General features: G+C 32.4%; 1 long non-coding RNA gene across 2 annotated transcripts; it reads right to left on the reverse strand.

The window, feature by feature from the left end:
• Nucleotides 1-790: 790 nt before the first annotated feature.
• Nucleotides 791-1,540, reverse strand: LOC149204174 (uncharacterized). Of its 2 annotated transcripts, none has more exons than XR_016251745.1 (3): nucleotides 1,415-1,540; nucleotides 1,226-1,306; nucleotides 791-1,115 (listed from the first exon to the last, which is right to left on the reverse strand). It is a non-coding gene; the product is annotated as an uncharacterized LOC149204174 (long non-coding RNA). The 2 variants fall into 2 exon arrangements; XR_016251746.1 differs by having other exon boundaries at nucleotides 1,226-1,316; nucleotides 1,415-1,486.
• Nucleotides 1,541-13,475: the final 11,935 nt, after the last annotated feature.

Below are 13,475 nucleotides of genomic sequence, written 5' to 3' on the forward strand. Positions count from 1 at the left end.
ACAGTTATATAAGCTAATATTCCTGAGACAGAGAGTGAGTAAACAAATATACGGCTAACAGATTAACCCTCATTCCTATCTACTATGTACAGATTTAGATACGGAAAGATAAGTTAAAACAGAGGTGATGTATGACGCAGCAGGAACCAAAATATAGAGAGAGCGTTTTTAAAACCATCAAGATATAATTTATATTCAAGTAAATATTAACCAGTATCTATATATACAAACGCTTATTGACCTGCAACGTGATATCATGTTCAACACTGAGACTTATCAGGTAATAAGAAAAGACGGTAAAGAACACTGTATTAAGAGCCAGGTCTCCAATAAACAATGAAGCCGTATAGCTGAATTGATAAAGAACACCTTAGGTGTAGTGGTGAAGATTTTACTCTTAAATAAACCTTAATCTAACATTAAACCGTAAATGACATGGTATGCCGAGAAAACGAGGTGATAATGCTGTACGCCGGCTATAAACATAATAACTGAATAAGATGCATTTCTTAATATCAAACTTGGAGTAAAAACCCTCATGCAATCCATTGTATATAGGCGGTAAGGGCTGGACTTGCTTCCATTACTCCAGAAGCAAGCCGTAACCCTGAGACCGCAGCAGATGATCACATGATATAATATTCATGAACACCGAAACAAATAAATACAGTATCACAAGATTGGGAAAATACGCATAAATACATTAACTTCGCTCAAGGAGTCGATGAATGTCTGAACAGAACCATAGATATACTTGAGTTGACAGAAATGTCACAAACCGAATCACAATACAACCAACACTATAATAGGCCGTAAGGTAAAGACAAAAGTTAATAATGTTAAACTGTAACAAAGTCTGAGCGGGCGTTACTGGTCGGGTAAACCCCGATTCATGATAACGGCAAGCCAAAAAAAGAATATGGTACTGTACAGATGATTAAACACAAACTTAATACATAATCGACTGTGAACTATCATGATCAGCAAGCCAAAACCCTCGGTTGGCCTGTGGCCGTAAACCGAAAACATCTAACCCTCAGGGTTCCGTGGATTACAGAATCGGTTGAGAATGCCGCCTGTAAACCACATCAGGATTTGAAAGCAGAACAATAGACCTGAGGCACATGAATATCGTGCATCAGTCTCGTTTTGGGTCATTGAAGACCGTCAACCTTTCATAACAAGCTAACCTATATGATAATGCATACAGCAGAGAATGGCTTACCCGATTGGTATGCGGGTCGACCAGAAACTCTTTCGGATAGTCGAGACCATGGAGTCCAAACCCTCCTGCACAGCACCGCCACTGTTATCAACTGTATAAATGGTGGAACATATACATTAGGAACTGATAATAAGTTGTCAAAGAGTCGACTGTAAACCTTAAACAAATTGCCATGGTCGAGGAGATTACCTGTGCGAGCGGCAGAGCTGTATGGTGGAGGAAACTGTCGGAAGAGCTGCAGATGCATTGTGTGCAAATGAACCGAGACCGAAGAACCCGGTAAACATATAATGTCAACCAAACCCTAAAGGTAACCTGTGCCATCCGATCTGAAGATATGATCTCCATCGTCCGTTTGGGCGGGAGTATGGCACACAAACCGAATGTACAACCCTGTGTATGATCACCTGGCTTCACATGGCTTGCAGCCACCTGGCCATGGCACGGTAAGTTAATTTAACCTCCGTTCACCATGGGGCACTGTGACTTAATGACTACCAACCAGACGTGGAAACTAATGCAAGCATGGTGCGGGTGGGTGTAACATAAAATCTAATGCATATTAAATTAGGTACGTGGGTGTAATATAGTCCCAATGCATATCGAATAAAGTGTAAAGACATAAAACTATAAATCATGTTTTACAAAGTTATATGCTCATACGAACCAAGTGCATCATATACCATGGTAATTCTGGGTGTTAGGTTCATAAATTTTTTTTTTTTAGGTATAAGTTAACGGGATCGTGACATAAATGAATGATCTAAAATATATTTGTGAACTGAAAATTTTTCGTTAATTCTTTGTAATTAACCCGGGCTGCCCATAGATCAAGGTTTTTGCATAATATTAAATCATATCGTTTATATATATATATAAATATGTTTTAATCTCTTGAATATTCGTTTAAGTTAGAATTAAAATCTATCCTTTCCCTATTAGTGTGACTAAAATTAATGTTTTTAATTAATTCTTATTTACTCTCCCATTGTGATACTAAAATCATTAGAATATAATCAATAGTAGTATTATATATTAATTTTATATTTAATTTATGTCTGGTTATGTATAAAATGAAGTTGCTTTTTTTGCTCTTTCTAGTGACTTCATATAATTTTTTTTTTTCAGAAATAATTGTATAAATTTATTTTATTTATCATGTTAATGTTGGTCGGAGAGAAAAATTGTTTTAATATAAATTAATATTTTTAAAATGAAGAAGGCAAACAGAATTAAAATGATAGAGCTTTGTTAAGAAAGTAGGTAAAACAGTGGAAAAATAATGTTTACTGTCTTTTAATATTAATGAGGTCTGTTTTTATTTAAAATTTTTAAATAGTATTTTTATATTTAATTATAATGGAAATAATAGTACTAAAATTATTATATTTTTTTTTAGAAAAAGTGGAAGAGTGGTTGGATTATGAAACTATGAAAATTTATTCTTATATTATTAGGAGTAGGAATTATTGTGCATCCTTAATCTCTTCTATGTAACAATTTTTTCAAATTTTCTTATCATAAAGTGTTGTTGAGTTAGTTTAACAATTGTCCTAATTTTGACAATATTCATTTTGTTTATTAAGATCAAGTTATCATAACAATAGTTTTGATGATTAAATTAAGATTTATAAAATTTAAATATAGTATTTAACATATTTTTATTTGTAATTTTATTTTCATTTTAAATAGTATTTTTATTTTTATTTTTATTATTTGTAATTTTATTGTTTTGTTTTATAGCCCAAGAACTAAGTCAAGCCTCAAAATATGTGTTAAGTTTATGGTGGCTACTCTTCATACTATAAGTAATAATAAGAAGCCTACACTTTCTCATCTTGAGCATTTTGTACTTGTATATTCCAAAAATTGAAACATGAATTTATATTCTATGGATGTACATCTAGTTTCAATGAATAGAATGGTGCGATGGATGTTTTGTTTTCTTAATAATATCCCTAAAAAACAATACCTTCAAGAATGATCTCTTGTTTATGCATGGTATTTTTAAAATGGGACTAGGTTGGATTTTGTCCTTTATCTTGTTTAGTGCAATTAAACCTTGATATCAAATCATATATTCTTTTGATGTCAATCTCCAACTTGCCAAATGTAGATTCCATTTACATGGGGTCAAACAAAATGACTATATATTCTCATTTCAAAGGATTTTATTGTCCATAATAGGTTCTTCTAGAAGAACAATTTCTCTATTTAAGTACTCATGTTGATCTTGAGAGAGAGAAGCTACTTCATTGTATTAGTGACAATCTATCTCTGGGTATTCAATACCATACTCTTAAATATCACCATATCCAAGAAAATAAGATTCATGTGTATCATTCTTATCTTATTGAAATTATTGAACCCTTTCATGATGAAATATTTATGATACATTATTTCCTTAATTTTGATTATATTCAATCTCTTTCATCTCCTCCTTGAGGAAGAAAACTTATTCCCAAAGTCTCACATCATGCTTCAAAATATGTCATATTTTAGTAGGAAAATCAAATTTTGCAGAGTTCCCAAGTGAGAGATTTCTCCTATGATACCATTGTGTATTCTCACCATGAGTATGGAGGTATTATATTCAATATGAACAGGGATCCATTCCAAGGTTAGAATCATTGTGTAATAATTAGTTAATTCTCTATATAATACTAAGATAATATACCAAAGTGATAATGGAAGTTGAATTCCCCTTTCCCTTATAATGCCATATGATCATTGTCATATCTTAAAGATAAAACATTTTCCAACAAATATGCCACTTGAGGTGTTGTCTGTGCATCTTTCCATGGGTAGGAGTAATGAGTTTTAAAGACACCCATAAGAGGTCTCAAAGATCACGTTACCTTATCTAGGTCAAGCAAGAAAATTCCTCTAACCAAGGGAAAGTTTATTGGTGTTTTCAAAGCTTCTTCCCCACCATCACTTAACAATAGGTTAACCTTCTTTACAATTAATGTTATTCCACTTCAAGGATATTTTCCTCATAAATATTCGAGTACATTTTGAAAATGATTGCAATCAATTACAAAAATGTTTATTACTATTCTGTTTGTAAAATCCGATTCACAACATAACATATAGCTCACGGGTTTGAATTTGATAGTGAAATACAATAATCATTTTTACTCAATCATTTAGCTTTAAAATAAAATAAAATAATATAATTTAAAAATTAATAAATTAATAATATGTAATATTTAAAAATAATATTACAAATTAATGATATAATTAATATTAAATTTTAGGAAAAAAGTATATCAATAATATTCAAATATATTAATAAATTATAAAAAATAATATTTATAAACAAGTTGAATCGAATTTCAATTAAACTATCAATAGAATTTAATCGCTTACTATCATTAATAAACAAAATACATAGTAAAACATGAATAATAATTTCAATGAATTCATTAGATATTTTATCAATATAAAATTTATTTTAAAACAATGTTTTTAACATAATTACATTCTAGAAATTTGTAAAAGAAGAGGGAAAACAAATAACATAATAAAAATATAAAAGTGATAAATCCTTTAAAGAGAAAAAACAACTATATACAAAACTGATAAATCCTTTATTATGAATGTAAAGGATATGTAACAAGGGTTGTGTGATTTCGTATATTTATTTTTCAATATTGTTCCAACACTTGAGTTGTTAGTTGTTAGGGAACGTTGCCAATGACAACAAGGAAAGTAGAATTATCTCGTGCCACATCCATCTTGTCCTGAAAAATGATGGCGAATTAAACAAGTTGGAAAATGTTACCATTGCATATGGAGGTGTGGTTCCAAACATCCACCATGTTCTCCTTCCAAAGAAAACCACGAAGAAGGGCAAGGCTAAGGAATATTCTAAAATCTAAATTCACATTTTTCTTTTTCCATAATTGTTAAGCCAAAGTGTTTGAAGTAAATGAATTAAATCCTATTGGGTGGGAGACACCACACTTCATAAATTTTAAGGATGAAATAGTGTTCTAAATTTTATCCAATAATGTTTAATGTTTACTGCCAAGGACAACAAGAAAAGTAGAATTATCCCATGCCACATCCTTGTCATGAAAAATGATGACAAATTAAGCAAGTTGTTGGCAAATGTTACCATTTCATATGGAGGTGTGGTTCCAAACATCCACCATGTTCTCCTTCCAAAGAAAACAATGAAGAAGGGCAACGCTAAGGAATATTTTGAGATCTAAATGCGCTTTTTGCTTTTGCCATAACTATTAAGCCTCAGTGTTTGAAATAAATAGAATTAGCCTAAATGAATTAAATCCTATTATGGGAGACACCATAGTTCAGAAATTTTGAGGATCAAATCTTTATATAGTCAAAGTGTTCCAACTTTCATCCAATAATGTTTAATGTTTACTTGTTAAAGAAAAAAATTGTTGCATATTTTGAAATAAATTAAATGTGAGGGCACTTTGGATGAAACTCTTAATGTACATGTAGTTTTCATCATATTAACAACCTTGGTATAGAATGTCTATAATGAATAAAGACAAGTGTTTGGATGGAATGTGTCGTTATGAAAATGTATTTTTTTGAGGTAACATGCTAGAGGAAAGTACAAAGCTTGGTTTCAATTATGCTCTTTCGATCACGTTATCAACCAAGTATATATATAGTGGCTATAGTGAATCTATACATGTTTTTTGATGGTATGTGTCATACTAAAAGTGTAACACCCCTCCCTTGTGTGCTAAATTATTGTAAACCTAATATCAGTTAAAGCTAGGTGTGATATCCTCCCTTGTATGTTAAAAGATTGTAAACCTAAGCTGAGGAAAGCTAGGTGTGATACCCTCTTTTGTGGGTTAAACTATTCTAAACCTAAGCTGAGGAAAGCTAGGTGATATGTAATATGAAAAGAAAATGTGTTATTAAATAAATTAATAAAATAAATCACTTGGAGGGTGGAGCACTAAGAGAGAGGAGATTCTTGCCAAATCCCATGAGGAATGGGATAGAGATGAATCTTTCATGATAAAGCTTCTATATGTGATTCTAGATAAGCTTGGATGGATTAGAGATCCATCATATGGATGAGAGATAAAGATTCATCGAACATAAAATCTTTGTAGGAGATTAAGGCAAGATTTTATGAGGAAAAGCCTTGTGGGAGATAAAGATGAGATTTTCTGAAAAAGATGTAGGCAAATGGAAAAATCCATAAAAGAGGGATGCCGCTAATGGTAACTAAATCATGAAAGAGGGTATTAAATACCATGTGCATTGATCAATTCAGGGCAGTTGATCCTTGGCAAGATATTCGGCTTGGGGGGCGTCAGAGGTGATTCATGGTTGGGTGGTGGTGCTCCTCCCTCCAAGTGAGGTTTTAGTTGGTGTCAAATGCATGGAATGTTTTTTATGATGATTCTTACTCTCTCTCTATTATAGTTCTAGTTTGTTTATGAGAATATTTCTTAAGTCTCTTTGCCATGAGAATGTTGCATGAATTACATATGCTTATGTATTAATATATTTAATGGTGTTTCCATCTACTCTAATGAGATTCACTTGCATGGTATGGGGCTTATATTAATCCTTACTTGTTATGAAGTTAAATCATTTAGCTCAAATATGTTGATGGTTGATTTCTTATCTCTATATTTATTTCCTACTGTTGGAATGGTTAAATCATTCAGCTCGAGAGTATAGAAGTTGTGTTGTTAGTATCTATGAAAATGATTGTATTATTATTATGCATGTAACTTTTATTTCACTCCAGATAGCGATGAAGTAGTTATTGAATCTAATCTTGGACCTTATTAAAGGTGCTCAAGGAAAATAGAGTGCCTCTAACTTATGTGATATTATTTATACATTAAGACTTTGGTGCATGCGAACAATTATGGAGTAATGTTGTTAGCTATATAACGATGTAGTATTGTCTATGCCCTACATGAGCTATATCAATAATCTTCTTCATATATTAGATGTAATAGACCCAAAGCAATATCCTATTATGTGTTGGTGAGGGGGTTGTCAAAGGGTTTAATGGTTGTTCCTCCAAAACGTAAGTGGTTTATTTGAATTATAAACTCTGACAATTGGATCTAAATGCCCTCATCCTAGTGCCGGTTAGGGACGATGTAGGTATTCTTGCATGTGCATAATAGATAAGACAATAGTAGCTTTGATTATGCCTGAAGTAAGATGCATACCCATGCTATCAGAATTAGATGTAAGGAAATGTTCTATTAATGTTGCATGGAATATTGCATGAAGACATTAAAGTAGTTGTAAGGGTTGCATGTCAGGAGAGCATGTGATATTACACCCAGGGTATATGATTCTCTACCTTGATATTTCATAGTGGTTATGATCCTTGGTTCACTGAACTCGTGATGACTGTGAAATATTAACTGTAATCAAGACAAAAATTTTAAATTTATGGGTCCTAGAGGCTATTTTCTTGGGTAGGCTAAGGAGGTTCGTTACAAATGGTATCAGAGCTTCGAGTTCAAACCTTGAGGCTTATGGACTCATCTACCTCCATTGTTGGGTCTGATTATAAAATTCCTATAAAAACAATAACCAAAAAATTTATGGAAATTTAAACATATGAAATTCATAATAATTTGCTGCCACCAAGGGAATTTAAGATCCTTTGAAGGAGAATCCAAGCATAATCATGATGTTGAAGGGTCAATAATATATATCTATAACATATTATATTTCAAGAAGGGTTTGTTTTTATAAAAGTTTAATTGATTAAATCAAGAGCTAAATAAGTTCGCTCTTTTGGACCCAACCTTTATTCTGTTATGGTCGAACATCCCTTGGCCGCCTGTCCCATAGCCATATTAAAATAATTGTGAAATTGTGGTATCATTGTGCATATTAAATCATGCATTAAAAATATGAAAATAGGAATTCAAATATTAACATGGTTATTATCAAAATATATAACATGTTAGTATTTTAAAGCATTTAAAACTAATAAGGGTTTTTATACATACAGTCCCTATAAAATAAGAGATTTAATTGACTAATATGTGGCATATGGATCAAATACAGAGATAAAAACCTAGTAGTAAGGCTTCAATGTCGGTGGTCAAAATAGGTTTCGTCTCTATAAAGACCTGCATACAAAGGTTGCACTTTGGGAGATAATCACTTATGTGAGTACGTAGGGTGACTTTTTAAAATCACATGCAAGAACTCCATGCACTATTGTAAATGGATAAAACATTGAATTACCTCCGAATTCTTACGATAGATATTGATACTTTTGGTAGTATACATTAGTTAATTTGTCATGGCATAAGCGGTCTCATGCCAAATCACCGAGATAAAATCTGATTTGTGCAATATACATGTTGGGTATGGGTATGTTGGGAAACCCTGAGAATGAGAATGAGATGAGGAGGTGGCTCAGAGAAGTTGGGTTGGAATCTGAGAAGGCATTTTCTGATCCTAGTTATGTTTTTCATATACTTACATGTATTGTAAAACCCTATGTAAGTATCAGTCAGCTTATTAAAATAGAATTACCATATACCGCGAGTTATATTGTGAACGAATAATCAACACATAATTTTTTTGTTTGAGGCTATGTATCTAATTTAAAGTCCATCTTTAAATAACCGCCAACCCATTAAAACAAAATACAACTATGTGTGTAATAAGGATGACGTGGGCTTCATCCAAACTTTACAGCTCAAGCTTCAAACAATGGTCCTAATCATATAATCCTAGCTTGCATGGCACAAATATACCAATAGTTGCCATGCGCTTGTGGTGGATATTGGACCAATACTTATCTGTAGCTGTGCCAGATGATGGCAAACATCCAGAAGAGCTTGATATCATATAATGATTCAGAGAGGTAAGAAAATCTTTGACCCTAAACAAAAAAAAGAAGCTGATTTTTTCTTTGCTCATGAATATAGTAACATTATCCATTAAACCATTGGTAAAAAGCAATAGTATTGGATAAGATTGATGTTCTTTCCATTTAGAACATTTCCTTATGAATGTTTATCACAAGTTTAAAGGGATCAAGTAAGGTTTTTTTTATTTTTATTTTTTTGTTGTTTTTTTTTTTTGTTTTTTTTTTTTTTTTTTTTGTGTTTTTTGTTTTTGTTTATGTTTTTTTGTTTTGTTTTGTTTTTGTTTTATTTTGTTTTGTTTTTGTTTTGTTTTTGTTTTGTTTTGTTTTTTGTTTTATTTTGTTTTATTTTGTTTTGTTTTTGTTTTGTTTTGTTTTTTGTTTTGTTTTGTTTTGTTTTTTAGTTAACACTAAAAAGTTTCTTAAATAACGTTCACACTAGTTTGGGCGATTCTAAAACCATGGATCGTGGGTAAAAGAAATCATGGGAATACGATCATCAATGAAAGAATCAAGGGAGTATGATTCTTCAAAAGAATGGAAAGAAATCGGCAATAGTCGAGCTTCTGCGTTTTGAGTTTGCATACGACTTGTTGATGAAGAGGTACGCCTATGGGGAAAATGGGTAAACCACAACAAAATCACAGTTGCTACTGTTTCCTCTGTGCCACAGACAGTTATGGATAAGAGTTACCATCAACATGTCGAGATGGATTTGTTTGGAATGATTTTTTTTACGATAATGTTTGCATGAAGGATCCCCGAAAAGTTGTGAGCGTTGTTTCCTTGATAAAGGCTATTGTCTCATTTTAAATACTGCTTTCGACTTGTTTTACCACAGTTTCAGAGGGATAAGGCAGTCGCCGCATGGCTGTTTCTTTTTTAACAGCAAGGCAAAATGCATATCCATCAATTGGAAGCATGGGATAATGATTATCCTCATGGGTGGATGGAGATATTGTTAGATTCCACGATGCTCGACTGTATAAAAACTGGAAAGAGGAATGCGATCTTCAAATGAGTATTCTAGCCGTCGATACGGAAAATCTACAAGCTCGGTCTTTGTATATCTTGTTATGCTTTGCAGACAACATGGGTAAGTCTATTTCCCCAAGTCATTTGAGGTTATGTTTGAATACGTTGATAGTTGTTAAAAACTGTTCTCAGAATCATTCTTTTGGTTGCGGACATAGCTGACGTGGAATATATATTGATTGGATTGACCTCCTTTTCTAATTTGTGGTAAGAGGTAGATATAGGAAGAGGATTTGACGGTGGCGAATAGCAAACTTGCACACATCAATGCCCATAATGATGCTACCAGGTGTTATCACTTGCCTTATGTGCCCATTAGAATTGATTGATATGCATAATGTCCCTTTCTTCTCACTGTAAGAAGAATGCTCAAATTTTAAGTCATGAAACTCGAGAATCGCTAGACAATACTATGGCTCACATTCTTTAGTTGGTGTCGATTATGTACTATTTTTTGTTGTTTCTCTAATGTCAACGGTTGTTCTCTTTTGTTTCACCAAAGAAATCCCTTTGAGGATTAACAAAACCTCTATTGCTGGAAAAGAGATCCATAGGGAAAGGGTTATCTCGACCTCCATGGACCAGCGTAATATTTTTTTTAACCTTCTGCACAGATATGGGGATTTGTAAATCCTGTCAAATACTTCAAGCAGAGTGTAGGTCGACTTCGTTTAAAATTGTATGTTGTTGTTGCTGTGAGGCTTGAAACTTAAACATTTATTGCTATACTAAAAAAAGGTTTTCAAAGAGATTTTTAATCTTTGTATCCTCTGTGAAAATTGTTAGGATTATAAAAGAATCACTAATTTGTGGAGTCCCCATATTCAGAGATTCTGAAGACCTTTATTAAGGATGTTGTAATTGCTTAGTCAGGAATACATTCATTTGAGGCACTTCACTTTGAGAAGTTGAATATCCCAGTAGATTCTTATGGTGGTTGTCATCGAATCGAAATGGCAAGGTTATGCACAGATGAAATTTTTAATATTCCCTTACTGTAGTCATTCCTACTTAGCTTTCATTTTAAGTCAACTTGCACAAACAAGGGAGACAATATATTTAAGTAAGTTGCCTCTTCTACGAAAATAAATATGATTTTACGAAAATGATATTATTCTAAATGGTTGCAAATAAATTACTATTTCCAAATTGTTTTGCATGTGGGACTCATTGTGGAGTTACAATGAGTTGTAATAAGTGAAGAAGTCACAAACTAAATTAGGCTAAAAGAAAAAATGAAAATCTATAGATATAAGCAAGGTAGAAACTAAGCAAGTTTTGAATAACGAACTTGCAAGGGGAAAGAGCGAAGCTTTGGAAATCCATGTTGGAATGAAAGGTAAAATTTTAAATAATAACATGGTCATTACAATAAAAGGAAGAATGGTTGAGTTATGCAATGGTAAAGATTTCCATGAATAATGTTAAAAATTATAAAGAGCATGAAATGGCATAATTATTTTTCAATATATATAATGCATTTTGGGTTAAACTTGTCCTTCAAAAAATAAAATGATTGAGGGGAAATCTATTTTAGCATGTTATTATATACCATGATCTATGCATATGCATACTGGCACCTATAAGTATTCTTGTGTACCACAAATAAACTAGGGCAATTAATAAGAAGCAGGTTCTGATGCTCTTGATTGATGAAAGAGAGATCATGTTAAGCTTATAAGTATCTTCTTAACAGTATGAAACTTTGCAACTTAAGAGCATACTTTAATGTGTATATATATATATATATATATATATATATAAGGTTCTTAGGGTAATGTTTAGCCAAAATGAACCCTTCCAATTTGGATAAGATTCTAATTGACAAGCAAGGATTATTATGATCTATTATTATTCACAAGTTATTACTTGTAGATAAGTAAAGGTGGTTATTTATGTATACCTTGAACTATGGAAGAAATTATCTTTTCCGTGGAATGTCATGCAACTATGCAAAATTTGACTTTTAAATCCTTGTATAAGACTTTTAGTTGCTTGAATTATATCCGAGGCAATATTTATCATAAATTATCATGTGCAAATAATAAGCAAGCAAGGTGTACCACTCATGAATATGATATGATTACACCAAGAGAGCTTTTGAGTATTGTGTTGTTTCTTATTAACATTGATGTAATTGGCAAGTGCGGCCTCTGTTTAGGATGTGGATATTGCTTGGTTTATTTTATAATAAATCTACCCTCGTAGTTAAGCAGTGAACACTTTTTAATAGACATGAATTATTAAGTAATTATGATAAGCAACAATGAAATGTAAACTATGAGAAATTCTCATATTTTAAACAATGGATTAATCACACCTTGAAAGAATTATGGTCAGATTGGAGGATTAATTAAGTAGGTATTAATTCCTACTGCTATATGAAAATCCTTATAACTAAATCATTAAGGCCTACATAACTATCTGATCTGGATTTAAACAGAAACACAACAAATTACAGATATAACCATAAATACAGATATGCAGCAGAAATAATACTCCATCACATTAATGTAAAATACTAAAATATGCTTACAAACAGAAATGGAGATAAACTAGCTCGGGCGATGGTAGCTTATCTTTGAGGAGAGATATCGTGGTTACATGATTCTAAACTGCCTTACAATGAAGCTCAAGGGCATTTTTATTATTGAATAATAAGAGAAAACCCTAAACAACCAAAACGCTAACCCAAGGAGATGTAACACCAAGAGTTTATGGGCCCTGTTGGGGTTAGTTGGACACCCAACTTCCTAGGGTCGTGACTTGGTCATATTATCTCCATTTGATGTGCATGATACTCTGTTGGAAAGATCTCTCTGAGGACTATGATGGAAAAGGCTTTTTTTTTTCTAAAAATCACTGGCAGTAGATTGCCAAAAAATGTCGTTTAGGGCCTCAAAATGGCTCCGGAAGTTTAGGACCCAAAAAAATGCTAAAAATAGTAAATTGTGCTACAATTTAGGAAACTCAAAAACTGAAAGAAACAATGGTGAAGGTCTAATTGGAATTGGTGGGTGGCCACCAAAATCCACCTGGATCACTATATTCCCTAAACAAGTGGCGAAAAAGGAAGATGATAGATTGGGAAAATCAATGCCATACGATATTATACTTATGGTGAGAAAGGTGTGATGATGGTATGGTAATCATCCAATCTCGAATGTTTATAGCATAAGAAATTGTGAATGTAGAGCAATTAACAAGGTGTAACGGTTAATAATTACTATCGTGTAAGAGGTTATGCACAAATTGTAGTTTGCTACTATGGTTATGGTATAGGGCTTACCCTATTAGGTACTGACCATGAGCCTCTATGATAAATATGGCCTATTTGTAGGATATGGTTAGTGG

Source organism: Pinus tabuliformis, chromosome 1_2 (assembly GCF_031772625.1).
Source record: "Pinus tabuliformis cultivar Carrire ecotype Pingquan chromosome 1_2, CPIR1, whole genome shotgun sequence".
NCBI classification, from domain to species: Eukaryota; Viridiplantae; Streptophyta; class Pinopsida; order Pinales; family Pinaceae; genus Pinus; species Pinus tabuliformis.